The following is a 10,172-nucleotide window of genomic DNA, read 5'->3' as shown; positions in this document are numbered from 1 at the left end:
TACAAAGTGACAGATATATGCAGGCTCAAAATTACAACTCAGCCTCTAAGGAAAAGAGCATCGGCAGGACAATGCTATAGATGCCAAAAGTTTGGGCATGCTTAAAATTTCTACAGAGCAGCCTATAGATGCCTAAAATGTGGTGAAGGCCACCAGACCAGCTCCTGCACCAAGCCAAGAGCTACACCTGCATGTTGTGCTAATTGTAGAGGACCTCACCCCCCGCAAATTACAAAGGGCGCCTTTTCCACCCAAAAAATCGTGGGTCGTCAAGAGTGAACCCTTCTCCCTCACGTAATGACACCATAAGCAACCATAGGCACTCGACCTTTATTCATGACCAAAACATGCGCAGAGGCGGCACGAAATCAGATTCCTTCATCTCAAGAGCAAACAAGCTCCAACTTAACACCAGTTCTTACTGCTTCTCCTGTCCCCATGCTTCAGGACAACAAAGCAATCTCCCCACCATCTTCCAGAAAGAGATTCTATTTAGAAACCCAATCCTTACTGACAGTTCTATACAATGTATAAAAAAATTCAAACCAAACTCACTCACGATAATAGCATGGAATGCTAATGGTCTGTTAAACAAAATCCTTGAACTGCAAGAGTTCACTCACAGATACAATCCTGATATGGTCTTGATTAACGAAACATATCTTAGGCCAACTAATAGCTACCAAATTAAGGGGCTTCGTGATGTATAAAACAGACAGACTTACCGCCGGTAGAGGAGGCACAGCCGTACACATCAAAAATTATTTAAGCCATAACGTCCTGACCAACCCACAAACCAAGAACCTCGAGATAACAGGTATTGAAGTGCATACTAACAATACCAGTAGCATCAAAATCTTCGCCGCATATAACCCACCCAGCATCCCGCTGTTGGCATCTGATTTGGATTCCATTCTCGGCTCTACTGACTTCATTATCATGACTGGAGATTTCAATGCCAAACACAAAGGTCGTATACTAAACAGTTACTCAACCAAAAACTCAATAGTTAGCCGGACCTACAGAGCCCACTCATCACAGCCCAGCTGGAAGCTCAGATGTACTTGACATAGTCATCCTTAGAAACATTAGATACCAGCAGGGGCGGCTCGTGCATCAAAATCTGCGGAACTGCAGCAACCCCAATTTTTCTCGATTGTAAATATATTTATTAATTTATTTATATTTGCTTGTAATATTTAATTTTATCATCAACAACCCTATACAATTCTCTTATTTTGTACAAAATATAATAAAAATCCATCTTGTAGCCCGTAGGCGGGAGAAGGACTCTAGGCACTGTGTTTACCACAGTGTGCTTATTGCTACGCGCACAAGCATATGCACGTCATAGTTAGATGCGAGCTATTAGCGTAATGCGGCATTGTCCGTCGCGCAGTTCCACCGTTGTTTATATGCACTTTGCGCCAGTAGTAGAGTGTTCGTAGTGCTTATCGTATTTACTCCGTCCAAAATTTCCAAAATTTGTAAATCCATTCCTTTAATTACAATTAAAGGAAGGAATTTTATTTTTAAGTAATTTTGAATTATATTAAACTGTATAATTTTATCAATAATAAACAATATTTTTTCATGTTTAATTTTTTTTTTAAATTTTTACCATAATTTTGATATTTTATCCAAACACATATACGCTGTACTGTAAGTACAGCGTATATGTGTAAACAGCGTAATCAGTCAAATCAAAAAAAGCAATAAATTCAGTTACCCAAACTACAGTCTTTCACCCGATTAGTCGATTCGCGGAGGAAATCATGACCTAATGAGCAAAAAACAAAGCTCGAAAAATATACCACAACACAAGAGTCCCACAAGATAAAACAATACTGAACAGATTAAATCGGCAGGTCCGTGAAACTCTTCAAAAACACCAGAACCTTGATTGGGAAACCAAATTGACTAATCTAAATCCAGAGGACAACTCCATCTGGAAATTCTTAAGATCTCTTCGCACTAAAAGGCAACTTATCCCCAATACAGACCAAGAAGGGAGTAGCCTGCACTGACAAAGAAAAAGCAGAAGCTCTAATAGACAACTTTGAAACACAATGTAACCCCTCTTTTGAAAATTTAAGCATCAACCTTATCTACAAAATTCACCGTCGTGTCAAGCAAGTCTTAAGACAACAAAAGGAAAATTCAGAACCTATGACACCTACTTCTCCAGCAGAAATATCAAATATTATAGCGAATCTGAACAACAAAAAGGCTCCAGGTCCAGATGGCATCACCAACAGAATAATCAAATTACTGCCCAGAAAAGCTATAATTCATTTAGTCAACATAATGAATGCTACTCAGATTTCATCACTTTCCCACAACCTGGAAGACTGCCAACATCATCCCTATCAAAAGGATTGGAAAGAACTCTCAAGTCCCAGAAAGCTACAGACCTATCAGCCTTCTGCCCTGTCTTGGTAAGATCGCTGAAAAAGCTATACTCACAAGGCTACAATCTGAAACAGACAAGTTACAAATCATTCCTAGCGAGCAATTTGCATTCCATAAAAACCATAATACTGTACAACAGATACATCAACTGGTTGAGCAAATCACAAAAGGCTACAATTGGAACCTCCATACAGCTGGTCTTCATAGATGTTGCAAAGGCTTTTGAAAAGGTCTGCTATATAAACTTATAGAATTCAATCTACCAATTAAGCTAATAAAAATAATAGATGCATACCTCAATGACAGATTTATGTAATTAAAAATAAATGAAATCGCATAAAGTAGACGCAAAATCCTGGCTAGTGTGCCTCAGGGCCCTGTTGGTCTCCCTGTTATTTTCAATTTACATAGCTGACATTCCCCCAAACCCTAGTACTACTGTCATCTGCATATAATGCAGTGATGGCAGTAGCAAGATCACTCAACCCCCCGACTGACAATTAGTAGACTCCAAAGCAGTATTCATATACTAGAAAAGTGGCTGATGGACTGGAGGATTTAAGTAAACCCCCCCAAAAAAGTACAGCTATAATGTTTTCCAAAGAGAAGATCCAGAGCAAGAAAGACATATACCTATTAGGAGTCAAGATTCCATGGCAGACCGAAGTTAAATACATAGGCGTGATACTTGACAAAAAACTTAAATTCAACAGTCATATTAAACACATTGGCTCGAAGACATCTAAAGAAATCGTGCAACGCTACCCCATGATCAACAGAAGAGACAAGCTGGATGTACGTAACAAACTACTTATATATAAGATGGTAATACGCCCAGTCATCACGTACGCATCTCGAATACAAATATTCAAAAACTGCAGAGGATACAGAACAAATGCCTGAGGATGATTCTGGATGCTCCATGGTTCATAAGAAACTCCCAGATTCACAGAGAAATCAGCATTCCTTACATTTCCTCCTTTCTCCACGATCTAGCATAAAAGTTCATCAAGGCAAGTAATCATCCAAACCTGCTGATCAAACAAGCTTCGGACTACAATGAAGCGGAATACTACAAATAAAAAAGACCCAAATCAATCTTATGCTCAGCTGAATGTAGCTAATCTCAACGTCGTCACAGGGCGAGCCTAGAGCTCAATAACACTCTACTTAAGGAACCTCCCTCACAGACAAAGGGGAATATGAAAAGCACTAGTGCTTCACCCATCGCCAGCAATGTTCTGCCTTCTGCTTAAACTATCACGCATTTTACTGTTATGCTTTTAAATAATTAACGAATTGCAATTTTAAATAAATTGTAGCTCATATAAATCCAAAATATTCTGTTTATTAAAACGCATGAATAAAAAAGTACTTCTTTTCACTTTTATTTGTATTTCTTTGCCTAGTACGTAAAATTTTCCCAAATTGAGTATACTTTGTGTAACGTGTGGCACAATACTAAATCACGTTTTGTATTAGAGTTAATTTTTAGCATGTATATCACCAGAGGGAGTAAGATCTTATAATTATAATTATTATTATTATTCGTGACACCTCCAAGGAGTCCGAAGACTCATCGCGGGAGGACACCTATTGTACAACTCTCCATCTCCACCACTACACTGAACCTCTAGTACCAATCATCTATATCAGCGCCATTTACCGCGCACCACCACCACCACAACTAGTATTTTTTGTCTGTAAATTGCGTGTGTTCTGAAGGGCCGATTTGTCTGTATGCGGAATGAAAGGTATTTTTTTGCTACCTCTGTATGAGATCGGCTAACTGGAGGGGATTGATTTCTTTAGAAAATTCAGTGCAATAAGATATTTTTTCATATGCATTTATTTACTTATATTTGCAAAACTTTGTTCGTGGGCATTTTTTAAAGATGAATAGTGATAGTAATCATTCTAGAAAACTTGAACTAATATGTTATGATGCACACGCACACACAGTGACATTAAGTGTGTGTTTTTGTTTGTGCACGCATATAATGTCTAATGTCAGTGGAATATTCAGGTTTATTGGAGGATTTTGTACTTCCTTTTCTATAAAAGAAGGCTATATATTACACAGCCTTCTTAAAGAGGAGAGGATACAAATAATTTACATGCCTTAAGAAAGAGAGAGAGAGAGAGAGAAATTGAGACTACATCAAAACGAGAAAGCAGTTTATATTATTCGTTTTGGTGGATTTCTGCATGGGCTTTTTCAGTTGAAAGTGAGTTAGCCGATCTCCCGGGACAGCAGGTTTTTTCCCCCCCCGGAAAGTCGGTTTTTTCATCCCTCGTAGAGGCAAATCGGCCATGCGAACGCACACAATTTACAGACAAAAAATACTCTTGGTGATGATGGGTGATAGATGACGTTGGTAGTAGTTGTGTGTATTGGGAAAATTAGCTAGTTGGGTGAGACGGTGTGATGTTTGTAGCGGAGTGGAGTAGAGTGCCCTCCCGCAATGAGTTCTCGACTCCTAGGAAGTGTCATTTATAAGTAATAATAATAATTAATTTTTTTTACCAGTTGATACAATTGGTGATAATAGAATAAATGTTAATATACTGGAATATCATAGCCCATAAATTCTTGCTTTTTCTGATCACGTCATTAATATAAATACAGATTCAGTTACACAAGTGATCAGAACTGAGTAAAGATTGGAGAAGGAGTAGGTAGAAAGGAGCGGTTTCTTTCAACAACACATATCAAATTTATGAGTTTTACGTGTCGCTGATAATAATAATAATAATAATAATAATAATAATAATGATTATTATTATTATTATTATTATTATAAGGGAGTCTCCATGGTGTCCAAAGAATCATTGCAGGAGACCCAATCTATCATACCTTTCCCTGAACCCATTAACAGACAAAACACTCACAGCTGCCTTTGGAAACCCATTCTACTCATTCACCACACTCCAAGCAAAAAATCTAGACCTCACAACCCAACTGACCACACCTTTATTCAACTTCCAGGGATGGCCCCTTGTTCTGGTCCATTTAGCCAAGTGCTGAAATATTTCGCAGCATTTATCCTATAAGATCCTTTAAGAAACTTAAATGTTTCTATCATATCCCTGCTTTTTCCTCTTATCAACCAACTTCTGCAATCCACACACCTTCAATCTATCCTCATAGAGAACATTCTACAGGACACTCACCATTTTGGCACTCTGAATCCTCTCCACTGCTTCCTTATTCAAAGGAAACCCACGGGACCAGACATGAGCACAGTAATCCAGATGTGGGCGTATCAATGCCTTATAAAGAGGAATTAATTACAACTTTCTTATCTCTACTTGTTAATGTGTTCTTCACCAGCTAAATAATCTTATGTGCTAATTTAGCAACCTTAGCAACATGTCCTGTAAATTTAACTCTCTGTCTACCACCACCACCACCACCCCTAAATCTCTAGCTCCATATATTTCCTGGAGTATAGCGCCACAGATTGTAATCGATTTATACCAAAATGCATAACTTTACCTTTCTTGACATTAAACTGATACCCATTAACTTTTGCCCATACTGACAGCCTATGTGTATCTTCCTGCAAGTTCTGCACATTGCCTTGATTAACTATTACTCTACCGAATTTTGCATCATCAGCAAACAACTGAATATTTCCTTTCAGGTTATTTCCTATGTCATTTATTTACAAATTAAACAGCAATGATCCCAGCACTGAACCTTGTTGCACACCACTGGTCACCTGTTTTTACCTCGATTCTTCTCCTCCATATACCACTTTTTGATATCTGTCCTGCAGCCACCCTCTTATCCACTTAACCAGTGTCATAACTATTCCCGTTTGTTCTAATTTGTGTAACAGTGTTCCATGTGGTCCTTTTCAAAAATCCATCAAAATCATTGTGTACCCATTTCCTTTATCCATCTCAGCTGTTACTCTATTATAAAAAGTTAGAAGTTACTAAGGCATGATCAACCCTTTACAAAGCCATGTTGACCTCATACAGTATCACATTTTTATCTACCCATTCTTGATTCTCTTTTTTACCGATTTTTCTAGTACTTTTACCACCATGCCTGAGATGCTGATTGTTCTATAATTTGCTGTAGTCTGAGAACCTCAGATATATACATTATGAAAATTATGGAAACAACTACCGCGTTACAGTAAAACTGTAGTTTAATAAACCCAAATAAACACTCGACGTTTCGACCTTAAAAAAAGGTCATCATCTGGATATACCATATATTATTATTATTTGACACCTCCAGTAGTCCAAATATTCATCGAGGGATGGCACCTGCTATACAGCTCTATTTCTACAGACAATCACAAATATCCATGCCCACGCCAGGATTCGAACCCGCAGCATTTTGGCTGGAGAGAGAACATTAACCACTCGGCCAACCAAGCCAGCATATACAAAGAAACAAGCTGCACAACAATCTACAAGGTATGCTAAAGTTACTATTCAACTCTTAAAACTATTGGCTTGACCTCTGGTGTAAAAAAAAACTTACTGCATTAAAGCTAGAGTCCTGTTATTATTATTATTATTATTATTATTATTATTATTATTATTATTATTATTATTAGGTTACAAAATTAAATTAAGCTGAGAGAATGTTCACACCAAAAATAAATTATTTATGTAAGTATACATATTAATTACAACAAAGTATGGATAGTGGCCAATAAAAGCTGAAAATTGCTTCGAGTTCTAAAGTCAGGGTTTGCTGGAAAACTAAGTGGGCTGAATGCATTCCATCCAGATTTTTGGGATTTTTATGCCGCCATTATTATTAATATTAGGGTGGTTAATTAAAATTTCACAGGTTTCTTTAAATTTCTGTTCATACCAGGTTTTTGTACGATGTTAGGAACAAGTACTTTTCCAATTAATTCGGTGTAGGGTGTTAAGAGCGTGATCTGTGAGACCTGCTCTCCAAAATTGTTAAATTTAATGTTCCGCTTGTGTTCATTTTTATGTATATGGATTGTATGTCCAGTTTCTCCAATATAAGGTAAGTTACAGGTGCAATAGATGCAATAAACTCCAGGGTGTGCCAACAAGGGGAGAGGATCCTTAGAGGAGTTGAATATGTTTTTTAATTTTAAAGGTGGTTTAAAAGTGGCATTAAATTATAATGGTGTAGAATTCTATTAATTTTTTCTGATAACCTTTTAATGTACAGAAAAGCTATGATTTTACTGTAATCTGTATTCCTTTTTGATGAGAACTTTATTAATAGCATTTTTGCTATAGCCATTATTTATAAATGTATTGCTAATAATTTTTAATTCTTGTTTAAGAGTTTGTTTTCATTAGAGCGAATTGTTATAGCTCTGTTTTTGATGGTGCTAATGATTCCACGTTTTTGCGAAGGATGGTGATGACGAGTTAGCATGCATATATCGACCGGTATGTGTAGGCTTGTGGCAAACAGTGAAGGATAGACTGCCTAAGGGAAGACGTGTGATCACTGTATCCAGGAAAGTGAGTGAGTTCTGATTTTCAATTTCAATAGTAAATTGTATGCGCTCATGTTGTTTGTTCAGGTGGCTAAGGAATGTGTTTAACGTTTGGCGGCCGTGTGGCCAGATAACGAAAGATTTTTTTTTTTTTAACACCAGAGGTAAGGCCAATAGTTTTAACTGCTGATCAGTAACTTTAGCATACAATGTACGTAGGCTGTTCAATAAGTTATAAGACTATATTTATAAAGAAAACAGATTACCTTTAATCGTCATCATTTACATGGTCTTTTTCGAAGTAACTACCGTGAGACGCGATGCATTTGTCCCAACGTTGCGTCCACTTCTTAAACACATGTGAAAGTCCGTTTTTTGAGAGTTCTTTCAAACCGCCTCCGCAGCTTTTACACATGCTTTGTTGCTTTCGAAATGGCGGCGTCTTAGTGGTTTCTGGAGCTGAGGAAACAGCAGGAAATCGCACGGTGCGAGATCAGGACTGTATGGAAGGTGTGGTAGGATATCTATGTTGTTCTTCTGCAAAACGTCGACTACACAACCAGCAATATGTGGTCTTGCATTACCGTGGTGCAATAAGAAGCCATTCTTCAGCAATGGACGCTTCCTTTTGACGTGCTGTACCATTGTCCGTAAAACAACGGCATAGTATGAGCCGTTTACAGTATTCCCGGGTTCTACAACGTGTTGGTAAACAATGCCTTCCTAGTCAAAAAATATTATGGTCATAACTTTACCAGCCGATTTTACAGTTTTTGCTTTCTTGGGGGTAGGCGAAGACGGTTGCTTCCATTCATTGCTTTGTTGTTTCATTGTAGAGTCGTAGTGATACAACCAAGCTTCATCTGCTGTAATGATGCGTTTTAAGAAGTTGTCGCCTTCTTGTTCCAGTCTTTCTTTCCATTCTGTGCACACATCCACTCGATGCTGCATTTGCTCCGGTGTCAAGAGTTTGGGAATCCATCGGGCGCAAACACGCTTCAATCCCAAATGTTCAGCCATGATTGAGTGAACACTTCCCACAGAAATATTCAGGACAACATGCAGATGGCGTACTGTAAATCTGCGATCCTCTTTGATGATAATCACTGCTGTGTTGATCATTGTCTCTGTGATGGACGTTGAAGGTCTTCCCTCACATTCAAGATCTTCCACATTTTGCCTTCCTTCCTTAAAAGTTTTATGCCAGCGAAAAACACTTGCCCTCGACATTGCTTCAACTGGAAAGCTTCGCATATCATGTTAAAAGTGTCCGATGCCGATTTTTGCAAACGCACACAAAATTAAATCGCATAACGCTGTTCCAAGGACGCTTCCATTTCGACGACTGGTCGCGGCTCGTAGGCGCGCCGAAACAAACGTGCGTTAAGTCACGTGACACTCTGGCACATCATCCCGTATACGCCATCTATCAACCTCTTTTCTTAATACGGACAGCAACATTTCTTTATTCCAGAGAAATTAATATTGTGATGAGTGGTTTCGCGACAGTAAAATTAGTCTTATTACTTATTGAAGAGCCCTCGTAGATTATTGTACAGCTTGTTTCTTTGTATATATGTGTGTACATCAGATGGTGACCTTCGTGTGAAGGTCGAAACGTCGAGTATTTGTTTTGATTTATTAAACTAAAGTTTTACTCTAGTTAAGGGGTGCTTAAGGGTCAAAGCTGTATAACTGAGAGGAGGCCTCCACATAGCCTTTAAAGGAATGCAGAGAACCGACCAGGGCTTCTGACCTAATGTCCAATCCTCACCTTCTCGTGGTGCACCCTGTTGGGTATCTACTTTGATACTGAACGAACGAGGATGGGCTGGCAATTTGGGATTTAGCCGACCAAATTGTATTCCTATTGGTTAAACCAAAATAAAAAAAAAAATGATGGTACATGACAAAATTTCATGCCGGCTGGGGCGTCGCCCGGTTAAACAAGGCCCCTTTTCGCCAGGGAACCAGGGCGAACAGCGAAAAGTCAGCTACTGGAACAAATCTGAAAACAAACCCCAACTCAACATCACCAGAGTTAAAGATCGGTATTATCAACGTAAGAAGCCTGAATGGCAAAGAAATGGAGCTAGCTGAGGAATTAGATAAGTACCAGATCGACATAATAGGGGTGACTGAAACAAAAAAGACCAAAACTGGTGAGATCTTTCTGAGCAATAAATACAAAATGTTATATTCGGGCAATGACAATCAAGGAAAAGAAGGAGTAGCCATAGTATTCAACACAAAATATGAGGCTAATCTTCTTGAATGGCAGTCAGTCTCAAGTAGAGTAATGTG

Source organism: Typopeltis vanoorti, chromosome 15 (assembly GCF_054136105.1).
Source record: "Typopeltis vanoorti isolate ZY-2024b chromosome 15, IOZ_Tvanoo_1.0, whole genome shotgun sequence".
NCBI lineage: Eukaryota > Metazoa > Arthropoda > Arachnida > Uropygi > Thelyphonidae > Typopeltis > Typopeltis vanoorti.
This window is presented reverse-complemented; position numbering follows the sequence as displayed.